General features: G+C 45.0%; 1 protein-coding gene across 2 annotated transcripts in view; it reads left to right on the forward strand.

Moving 5' to 3' along the window:
* The window catches only part of LOC126259556 (tumor protein p53-inducible nuclear protein 2), a 70,148-nt gene that overhangs the window by 29,518 nt on the left and 28,270 nt on the right, over window positions 1–12,360 (forward strand). The gene's annotated exons all lie outside the window — the stretch shown is intronic.

Here is a 12,360-nt window from a genome sequence, read left to right on the forward strand (position 1 = left end):
CCGCTACCACTTGTTTTTGAACGTATATTTTTCTCATCACTGGTCACATTATTTAATTTACGACATCTGCGAAGAAATATAATAAAAAAACCACGTGCATTTTCATGAAGTTGTTGTGAATTTCATATATGTGACTATACTACTTGTGATTAAGTTCTCAAGGACGAGGGACAGGCTAGGGAAGCCCAAGCCAAACCTCGATAAATAATGATGTGAATGACATTAATCAGAATCAGTAATATAGTAAGTCACAATGCACCAGACCACAAGAGTAATTACAATAACTCGTCGGATGCGCTCTTGACATCACACGCTGCAGGATGATGTTTGTAATAAAGACATGGAAAACATAAATCTTAACTTCGTGCAAGTAATTCACTAAATATACTTTTTTCATTATGTTATCTCTTAAATGTCATATAAATTAAATAATATGACCAGTGATGAAAAAAAAATTAATGATTGCGTTTTGCCGGGAGTCAAACCGCCGCCTCACACACGTTCGTCTTACGAAGCTCGAATGCTAATCAGTTGACCACTGTGAGCCGTAACATGGACTACCTACGCATAGATACATAACCCACACAACAGACGCAATTCCTCGGAATTGCCAACGCAGTGCACGTTACTACTTGCACATTATGTAGTTTTAATGGCATACTAAAGACGTACAAAGTTGGAAACAAATCTGCGATCCCTACGTCGTGGCCTCCCCTTCTAAGAATATTAATATTCTATGTGCCTGACTTGCCTCAAATTCTATACGAGAGTAACAAATGGAAATATGCAAAGATACGTTTCTATCATGGTGCTCACTGTTGACAATTTTCTAATGGTAAAGTTATTGCATTCAGTTTCTGCAAGCCCGTGGATTTGTGCCTTCCGCGAGACTAGGTCATCTAGTTACAGACCCTGAAATCTTGTGGTGCCTCCTGTTTCACTAACTGTGCTAATATTGCTGAAAATTTGTATGTGGGAAGAAACAGAATTCTTCATTATGATCTCCATGTACTGCGTCTTGTTCACTGTTATGCGGTCGAGCACTACAGCGAAAAACACAAATCGGAACGACAGGATGTGGACTTTGAGCCCCGTCGCCACTTAATACAACTTCAGTGTGTATGGCAGCCAGACACTGAAGTACAAGAGTACAGATGCCGTTCGCCTCCACACTGTGCAAGCAAGGCACGCTTGTCGAAGCACCAGTTTGTGCTTCGAGTGCGTGGAGTTCCGACGACAACGATTTGCTGGTTTTGGCTGCCTTTACAACTACGATGCGAAAAAAAGGAATGACGCAATGTGATTTGTGGTGTAAACACTGGTTAACGAAACACTAAATCTATGTACCTTATGTCTACCTGATCCTTATTTTTATCTTTTCTTTCCTTTGCTTCATTCTGGGAGATTTTTATGTAACGACATGTTTGCCTGTGACAGTAAGTTGCTTTGTATTTTGTTCAAAGTACACCATACGGCATTTACTTGTTTCTGTTAGCGGTTTTCGATTTTTGATGCAAGCCTGCTTTCACATATTCGTATAAACTTTCGCAGCAACTTGCGATTCTCTTGCTTCATATCACTCGACATAACTCAGCTACGAAAACCGCCTCACAACTAACGTTTGCTTGCAGTAGGTTGTACGCTGTCGGTACACACGTTTAAGTTTGCACGACTGAAGATCGATGAAGCCTCTAGCAGTTTGAACAGACGCATAGTTACCCTGCGGACGTCCGGTCATGCCTGCACAAAGTGCTTCATTACGCATGCTTGCCAGACTTGCTGCTACGTGTTCGGCCACTATGCCACGTCGCACGAACAGCACGCCCGACTGTACCTGTGCTGCTGGCGATAGGAGACGGGTAGGGGGCGCGCGTCCCTTATCGCCACGGGACATTTGAGACGTGCTCTGTCTCTTTCGCACTCGCAGGAGCCGTGCTGGCCGCTGGCGTCTGCACATCAGATCAGTTTACCCATCGTCTGCGTCGTTACCAAGCTCGTCTACAGGAGGCAAGGGCAGAACTGGAAATTGCCAATCTACCGAACGACAATGCGCGCAATGTTCCCCCCCCCCCCCTCTCTCTCTCTCTCTCTCTCTCTCTCTCTCTCTCTCTCTCTGTGTGTGTGTGTGTGTGTGTGTGTGTGTGTGTGTGTGTGTGTGTGTGTGTGTGTGTCCTGTACACAGCACCATCTGTACAGAGGTAACACCAGTTCTAATGGACAATAACTGCTGTAGGAAGTGAGGGAATGTATCATACGAACCATTCCAGCATAGTCCAAAAACACTCGGCATCTGCACATTTTACTCATGATTTCAACACAATATTGTATCCCCCACTCTTCTGGCTACACGATCCCATTTTGCAATGCGACACCTTTTGCCACCTCACTGGGTAAAGCTGTACGCCCACATGGTACGACTGTACTGCTCGACCTCGGAGCCAACGTCTTGCTGCGTCAATAACCTCCCCATCATCCACACATCGCTTCCTGCGGAGTTCATCCTTAATTGGGCCAAACAGATGCGAAGTCCGAGGAATGACGGTTGATGACGTTTTGTGAGCTGCTCTCGGGTGCGGAGACCTGTATGGAGCCCTGCGTTGTCATCGAGAAAGAGAGGTTCGGGCATTTTTGTGGCACCTTAATACTCTCAAATACGACTTGTAGGTATTGGTAGACTATTTTCTCACAGAAGATAAATTTGGTTAGCTTCTTTAAATGAATTATCGTAAAATATAAGCTTCCACATTTGAAAATCTTAGTTATATACACTACTGGCCATTAAAATTGCTACACCAAGAAGAAATGCAGATGATAAACGGCTATTCATTGGACAAATATATTATACTAGAACTGACATGTGATTACATTTTCACGCAATTTGGGTGCATATATCCTGAGAAATCAGTACCCAAAACAACCACCTCTGGCCGTAATAACGGCCTTGATAGCCTGGGCATTGAGTCAAACAAGAGCTTGGATGGCGTGTACAGGTACAGCTGCCCATGCAGCTTCAACACGATACCACAGTTCATGAAGAGTAGTGACTGGCGTATTGTGACGAGCCAGTTGCTCGGCCACCATTGACCAGACTTTTCAATTGGTGAGAGATCTGGAGAATGTGCTAGCCAGGGCAGCAGTCGAACATTTTCTGTATCCAGAAAGGCCCGTACAGGACCTGCAACATGCGGTCGTGCATTATCCTGCTGAAATGCAGGGTTTCGCAGGGATCGAATGAAGGGTAGAGCCACAGGTCGTAACACATCTTAAATGTAACGTCCACTGTTCAAAGTGCCGTCAATGCGAACAAGAGGTGACCGAGACGTGTAACCAATGGCATCCCATACCGTCACATCGGGTGATACACCAGTATGGCCGGCCGGAGTGGCCGAGCGCTTCTAGGCGCTACAGTCTGGAACCGCGCGACCGCTACGGTCGCAGGTTCGAATCCTGCCTTGGGCATGGATGTGTGTGATGTCCTTAGGTTAGTTAGGTTTAAGTAGTTCTACGTTCTAGGGGACTGATGACCTCAGCAGTTAAGTCCCATAGTGCTCAGAGCCATTTGAACCATTTGAACACCAGTATTGCGATGACGAGTACACGCTTCCAATGTGCGTTCACCGCGATGTCGCCAAACACGGATGCGACCATAATGATGCTGTAAACAGAACCTGGATTCATCCGGAAAAATGACGTTTTGCCATTCGTGCACCCAGGTTCGTCGTTGAATATAATCCGACCTTTATCAAAGTTGGAAACGTGATGGTACGCATTTCTCCTCCTTATAAGAGGCATCACAACAACGTATCACTAGGCAACGCCGGTCAACTGCTGTTTGTGTATGAGAAATCGGTTGGAAACTTTCCTCATGTCAGCACGTTGTAGGTATCGCCACTGGCGCCAACCTTGTGTGAATGCTCTGAAAAGCTAATCATTTGCATATCTCAGAATCTTCTTCCTGTCGGTTAAATTTCGCGTCTGTAGCACGTTATCTTCATGGTGTAGCAGTTTTAATGGCCAGTAGTGTATTAAGCGAGTTCTGAGGGTGGCAATCATAAAGGAAAATGCGTTTTTCTTTTCACGAAACTTCAATAACCAACTTTCTCCTCCGAATGCGGAGAAATTACCATCGTGATAAAATATGAGAAATCAGAGTACACTCGGAAACATTTCGGTATTCATTTTTCCCACCTGCTTTTCGAGAGTGGGGTAGGTGAGAAATAGCCTATAAACGGTTCTATAAACCTTCTCTCCCGCACTTAAATGCGAACTGAGGTGTCAGAAGCTCCACGTGAATTACTGTGTCATATGAAGCGCCACAAATCCAGTTGGAAGAACCAATATACGATCAGTATTAACGGAAGACGTAGATTGTGGAAACTGCCCGAGCTATCGCTACAGCAACACATTAGCTACTTCCACAGTGGTCTGATGTCGGTCTGCGCCACATCGTCTTAGCGTCAACATCATCTCTGAAACGCAACAGGCAACTGGAACGTCTTACACCAGGTGTAGAAGTATGAAATCAGAATTTGGTTGCAATGATTACACGTCTGTTGTTCGGAACTCATAAACAATATTTTGTTCAAAATAATCTCCATTGCTATTTATACATTTCTTGCACCTCTCCGGCAGGCGATGAATGCCATGCCAAAAAACCCAGTTCTTCTTTTGAAGCGAACCAGTCAGCGAGCCATTTTCGTACATTTTCTTACGAATTAAAGCGCTGTTCAGCTAGAGCGTGTCCCAGTGATGCAAAACAGATGATAATCGGACGGAGCCAAGTCTTGAGAATAAGCCGCATCCCTTGTATTTCCCAACTCAACGCCTCGATCGTTTCCCTGACCCGATTTGCTGTGTGTGATGGGGCGTTATCAAGGAGCAATATGACTTTGTGTTGCCTTTTTCCCTATTCGGGTCCTTTTTCACGTAATGCTCGATTTAAATCGATCATTTGCTGTTGGTAGCGATCAGTGTTAACGGTTTCACCAGGTTTTAGCAGCTCATAATAGATGACACCCTTCCGATCCCATCAAACACAGAACATTGCCTTCTTTCCAAAGCGATTTGGAAACGTCGATGGTTTGCTTGGATTCACCCATGATTTACGACGCTTAGGTTTCTCAGAATATATCCATATTTCACCATCTGTCACTATCTGATGGAAAAAGACTTTCTTTTGTATCTGGCGAGCGGAATTTTAGATTGCTGCCTTTCATTCATTTCTTGCGGAGCCTGTTTTCCCACTTTCTGCAGCTTTCCTATAGTTTTCAAACGAAGAGAAACAACGGCTTCCTGCGTCCCATTCAATTGTCCAGCGAGTTCCTGTTGAGTTTGAGCATCATCTTCATCCAATAAGGCCTGCAATTCGTTGTCTTGGAACTTTTTCGGTGGTTTCCCGAGCTCGTGATTTCTCACGTCAAAATCACCACTTTTGAATTTTTTGAACCACTCGAAACACTGTGTTTTCCCTAGAGCATGTTCGCCGAAAGCTTCGACAAGCATTCGTTGCAATTCTGCAGTAGTTTTCTTCAAATGAGAACAAAAAACCAATGCTAGCCTAAAATCGTAGTTCGTAGGCACAAAACTAAACATTTTTACGGGTTTGAAACAGATAGCGATGTATGGAAGTTGGGTTACTTCGTGTTGACATTCGTCGTTAGCCGTTACAGGAAGCAGATGGCACTATACACGCGGTCTCACGGGCCCTGTACTGACGGTTAACACCATCTATAGGGAAATAGCGGTTCCCTACTTCTACATCTGGTAAGTTACGTAGCGGAGGGCAGTTCGGTGACCTCGAATTGCATATGTGGTGGCCGAGTCACGTGACTCTGTGTACATGGTACCTTGAAGATCAGTAATTCAGTAGTAAACATACGAGGCAGTAAGTGGCGAAGTAAGGGCTACTGCAGTCCCGTACAACAAAAAACACCGAAAACAGTATCGGAATTTTAACTGTTTACCATACCTCTAAGCACAAGTTAGAAAGAATTTTACCCCGGAAGAAGCCATGCCTGAAATACGTTCCTGATTTGGAACGATCTGGAAGTCGTATCTTCTGCAAGGTGTAACACGCACTGACCTAAAAGTATGTTGGAAAATAAATAGTATTTCAGTAAGGGAAACAAACTACGTTAAAGCCTCTTCAGCCAGCTTTGGATCGGGCGAAGCGCAAGGGGCAGCACTGAGCTTCCGGAAAAGTTTAAAGGTCACCACGGTGGTATTGTACTTGCTCACTGGCCGGCTACAAGCCAACATCTAGCCATTCTAAAGCAGGGAAACGTTGCGTATCACATTCCAGGGCGATTTATTTTCCCTACACGTCGTCCTGTGCCCTTGCACTGTAATAACACATCCAGAATTGTCAGTCGAAAGTGAAAAGGTTTTTTACGGTGCCGTTAAACTTTGTAACAGAACCAACAGTAAAGGAAGAGTTTTAGAACGAAGAAGCGTTTTGACAATGCAGACGTGCCAAAACTGACGGTTGCGTAGCTAAATGAGACAGTAGTCAATGTCTGTCATCCCGTAATAAAATAAGCTTATACTAAGCTCACTTAATGTGTTTATACTCAGTATTAGTGATATAAATCTAACGGTGATGTCTAGTGTTGAGAGATGAAACACTCCTACCTCTCGTCTTGCAGCCAGTGTGTTTCCAGCTGACACGCACATCACCCATACTTAACCTCCCAAGCTCGGATGCAAATTAATGCTTCAGGTAGCTTTTAAGAACTTCGTAACAATACAGCATTGTTCTGTTAGAATCATTTTAAAACGATACCGCTGACTCCACGATACGAAATCTCGTTAGCTCGTAAGACATTTATACGTACAGAATACTCCGCAAGCCATTGTAAAGTGCGTGGTATAGGGTGCTTTTTACCAACAACAGCAACGCACTGCCATATTCTATTCGCGTATGGAGCAAGGGGAATATGGCTGACTATACTCCTGCAAGCGTGCTGTCTCTCTATTATCATTTTCTCACGTTTCCGCACAACTGCTCCACAACCTACCTGGAATACCGGTCATGTTAACTAATCCAACGGCGTTTCTCAATATCACTGCGCCATTCTTCCAAAGATTCCCACTTTTTAAGTTACCAGAGTACTTTCGTTAAAAAAAAATGTTTATTCGGACTCTAGCTGCCCAGATATTTAGTCAACTAAACTGTCGTTTAATATATTTACAAATATATTTATTGTGAAGTTTCAATATATCTCACTCTTTTTTAATTATACACTCATGTTACGAAAGTCATGGTATAGCGATATGCTGGAATAGCGATATGCACATGTACATATGGCGGTAGTTACGCGTACCCAGGGTACAAAAGGGCAGTGCATTGACTGAGCTCTCATTTGAACTCAGCCGTCCGGTGTGGCCGTGCGGTTCTAGGCGCTTCAATCTGGAACCGCGCGACCGCTACGGTCGCAGGTTCGAATCCTGCCTCGGGCATGGATGTGTGTGATGTCCTTAGGTTAGTTAGGTTTAAGTAGTTCTAAGTTCTAGGGGAGTGATGACCACAGATGTTAAGTCCCATAGTGCTCAGAGCCATTTGAACCATCTGAACTCAGGTAATTCACCTGAAAAGATTCCCGACGGGATTATGGTCGCACGAGACATTTCATTTCGAAAATCGTTAAAGGGTACCGCGATATCCAGTGTCAAGTGTGTGCCGAGAATACCAGATTTCGGGGTTACCTCTCACCACAGACAACGCAGTGGCCGAAGGCCTTCAGTTTGTCCGCATCTCGTGGTCGTGCGGTAGCGTTCTCGCTTCCCACGCCCAGGTTCCCGGGTTCGATTCCCGGCGGGGTCAGGGATTTTCTCTGCCTCGTGATGGCTGGGTGTTGTGTGCTGTCCTTAGGGTAGTTAGGTTTAAGTAGTTCTACGTTCTAGGGGACTGATGACCATAGATGTTAAGTCCCATAGTGCTCAGAGCCATTTGAACCATTTTTGCCTTAACGACCGAGAGCAACAGCGTTTGCTAACATACAAGCAACACCGATTGAAATAAGCGCAAAAATAATTGTGGCACGTGCGACGAACGTATCCGTTTGGACAGAGCGGCGAAATTTGGGGTTAATGCGCTATGGCAGCAGACGAGCGACGCGAGTGCCTTTGCTAACAGCACGACATGGCTTCCAGCGCCTCTCCTGGGCTCGGGACCATATATCCGTTGGACCGTCGACGACTGGAAAATCGTGGCCTGGTCAGATGAGTTTCGATGTCGGTTGACAAGAGCTGAAAGTAGGGTCCGAGGGTGGCACAGACACCACGAACCGATGGATCCAATTTGTAAACAAGGCACTGTGGAAGCTGATGGTGGCTCCGTAATGGTGTGGGGTGTGTTTACAAGGAATGAATTGGGTCCTCTAGTCAAATCATTGGCTGGAAATTTTTATGTTCGGCTACTTGGAGAACATTTGCAGCCTTTCGTGGGGTTTATGTTCCCCAGCAACAATTGAATTTTTATGGACGACAATGGACACTGTCACCGGGTCACATTTGATCGCGACTGGTTTGACGAACATTCCGAACGATTTGAACGACTGATTTGTCCACCCAGATCGGCCGACATAAATTCCTTTGAACATTCGTGGGACATAATCGAGAGGTCAGTTCGTGCAGAAAATCCCTCATTGGCAACAGTTTTGCAAGTAGGCTATGTCGGGCTACAGAGGCAGTATGGCTTAATACTTCCAACGACTTCTTGAGTCCACGCAACGTCGAGTTGCTGCACTACGCCGGGGGAAAAGGAGATCCGATACGATATTAGGATGTGTCTGATGACTTTTGTCACTTCAGTGTATATTGCAGTCCAAATGCCGCAAACATGCTGCTTCTTATTTTTCATCCTATGATACAAAAGTCTTGTGCTGGGATATTAATAATTGACAAATAGTGTTTCATTCGTAGTAAGTTTTATTGGGCTCATCGGTGGAGATAACTAATTGGGTGTTCTTTTACACTTCTGTATGGGCTGTAATGACATCTTTGCAGCTCGTCTCTGATCTTTAAAATGCCCGCCGTCAGATGCACTTGATGAGGACCTCAAACACTTGAGCAGTACTCTAAAACAGGTCGAACAAGAGTCTTGTCAGCAATTTCCTTTACAGATACACTGCAGTATTCCAGAATCCTCTCAAGAAATATGTCTTCTATTCGTCTTACCTACTTTTAATTTCACGTGTTGTTTCCGCTTCATATATTATTATTATTATTCCTAGCTATTAATATACAATGACAACATCTAGAAGTTGTAACAGAATACTATTGGGTTGTTTCTTTCGTTTGTGCGCAGCATCTTCTGTTCATCAACATTTGAAGAACTCCGGAATTCAATAAAGCCCAAATACAGCCTGAGTCATTTTGCATTTTCTTAAAATCATCCAGCCTCATTCCCACCAGGTAGATGATAACATGGTAAGCGCACAATCAAAGAGCGCTGCTGATCCTATTTAATATAAAGCTCATAAAATTGAGGTCATTAACGATCACTATTAAGCCGTTTCGTTTCTGCTGAACATTGGCAGGTTGGTGTATTGCATTCGCTTACATCAACTAAAATTTCTTTGCATCTGTAACCCCATCTCTATACAGGATGGTTGTGGGACGTCGGCTGTTCAGTATAAAATGTCAAACGTAAACGCCTTCTGCCATCTAAATTTCCAGTTTTATTTTGTTTGTGCAACCAGTTCTAGCGTCAAATTAGCCATCTTCAGGCCCCCTGAATGACATGTAGGAAGAATCCCACCTCCTGCACAGTCGAAGTAAGGGCCAGCATTCAGTCACTGGTCTCTGTAGATGTCTTCCTAACACAGCGACCCCTTCGGTTATCACTTGCCATCTGTTCACGCAATGATCGAAGGGCTCGTAGCGTTAACGAAGACATGTACGGAGACCAGGGAGTCTTGTCAGCTGGCCCCTGTAGGCTGGCCCCTGCTTCGGCTGTGCAGGAAGTGGGATTCTTCCTACACGTCATTCAGGGGGCCTGAAGATGGCGTAATTTAACGCTAAAACCCATTTCACAAATACAATAAAACTGGAAATTCATACGGCAGAAGGTGTTTAGATTTGACATCTTACAATTTCTGCGAGCCGATCAGATATCTGTGTAGGTACACCGTAAGACTGTATCTTGGTTATCGCTCGGCTGTCTGTTGTAAATTGGAACGCGTATCGGAAATCTAGCGAGTTGGAATCTAAACAGTTCACCTGTGTCTATAACTTGAAAGCTTTTTTTGGGTTAAAATATGCAAGACAAGATAAGAAAAAATAGAACGTGAACAGGAGAACAATACTGGGACGAAATGGAGTGAGAAATCTGTTGAGGGGTGACAAGATTCAAACGACGCCCTTTCGGCTGGGGACTGAATGCTTCGCCGGAACGGATGATGGCCTGCGCTTCCTGCAGACAGGCCGCTATCGAACCGCGGCCCCTGACGTAAGAGGTATTAATACCCGGGTAGCGTGGGCGCACCGCCAGCCTGCCCGTCTTTCTCTGTGCTGCCTAGGCCTGGCCAGCCGCGGCTAGGTGCTGTGCTGCACTGGACTGACCTAACATTCGCAAAGCCGCCTGGAGACCACTCGCGATACTCCTGGACGTAGACGGCCAACTTTTAACTGCGATGGTTCACATCCCACCGATCGTACTAAGACAGGCAGGAAAACTTATCTAGCATGTACCGAGCGTGGTAGTGCATCGTTCAAAACCAAATTAGATTTTTCATGGGTTCCGTACAGGTGCATGTTGCGATGGTTACGATGGTGGGGCAAAGGCAGATTTCTTTCCTCATTCTTTCCCAGTTCTGGTAAATTTTTCAGCTCTAATGACAGAAAAGGGAGGAAATGGTAAAGGTATACGGAGAACCCTCAGCCACACACCACACACTGTAAGATGACCAGCATAATATAGATGTCTATACGACGGGGCGCTTCGTTACTAATGTAGACATATAGGAGGAATACGCGAGGTGCTTTTCGTCATTTCGAAGACTGGTTTGATGCAGCTCTCCAAGCCAGTCTATCCTGTGCAAGCCTCTTCATCTTAGATCAGCTACTGCAGTCTACCATCCACTTGAGCCTGCTTATTGTGCTCGTATTCATCCCTTTGTCTCTCTCTATGGTTTTATCCCGTCCCACACACTTCCCTCCTATACCAAACTATCGGTTTGTTGATGGCTCAGGTTGTGTCCTATCAACCGCTCCTTTTATTTGGTCATGTTGTGCCATACATTTCTTTTTTCTCCACTTCGATTCGGAACCTCCTCATTAGTTACTCGATCTACTTATCTACATTTAATTGTTGCATGCATAGCTTCTTATTATTATTATAAATAATACAGTAATCGAGTCTAAAATACTGTATGCAAGTGAGTCTAACACTCCAAACGAAAAGCGACATGGAAAGTGTGGTGTCACCGCCAGACACCACACTTGCTAGGTGGTAGCTTAAATCGGCCGCGGTCCATTAGTACATGTCGGACCCGCGTGTCGCCACTGTCAGGATCGCAGACCGAGCGCCACCACACGGCAGGTCTCGAGAGACTGACTAGCACTCGCCCCAGTTATACGACGACGTTGCTAGCGACTACACTGACGAAGCCTTTCTCTCATTTGCCTGGAGACAGTTAGAATAGCCTTCAGCTAAGTCCATGTCTACGACCTAGCAAGGCGCCATTTGTAACATTGCTTGTATCTAAAGAGTCTCACTTGTATCGCCACAATCTCCAGATGTCTCATCAAGAACGATGTATAAAAGGATGTATTAAAAGTTAAGTATTCAAGGAGCTACGTACTTTTCTTTATAACATTCATTACGTATCCTGTTTCAGACCTCACTCCATCCTTCGTGAGTTAGCGCGTGCATCTTGGCCGCCTCTTTCAATTAGTGTGCGTAGTGTTGGCAAGTCTGCCGACACTACAGAAAGCACACTGAAGGAAAGACGCAAAATCACCGGCGCAAAATTGACACCGAGAGTGATTACACTCTAGGAAAACCTCGGAGAAATCATAGCAGCAGATACCAGAAAAAGAAGGTTGAAGTTCTACAGGCAGATCAGCTGCCTAGCACCAACAAGAGTCACCTACAAAATTCTGACATACACGCAACGGGTCTGGACAACAATACCATGACCTAGAAAAAGCACAGGTCGATTGAATAGACACTGAAGACAGAAACATGTACAGAGACAAGATACCCAAGTGGAATGTGAGGCCAGAGGCTGAAGTCCCAAAGAAACCAGGGACAAAGTGGAGTGAAGATAGAGACTCCACGGAGAAAAAATGGCAGAATCGCGGAACATCAGGAAGAATGCTTAAGCGAGGCAGAATGCTTTGCGTGACCCAGGATCT

Source organism: Schistocerca nitens, chromosome 5, assembly GCF_023898315.1.
Source record: "Schistocerca nitens isolate TAMUIC-IGC-003100 chromosome 5, iqSchNite1.1, whole genome shotgun sequence".
Taxonomy (NCBI): domain Eukaryota; kingdom Metazoa; phylum Arthropoda; class Insecta; order Orthoptera; family Acrididae; genus Schistocerca; species Schistocerca nitens.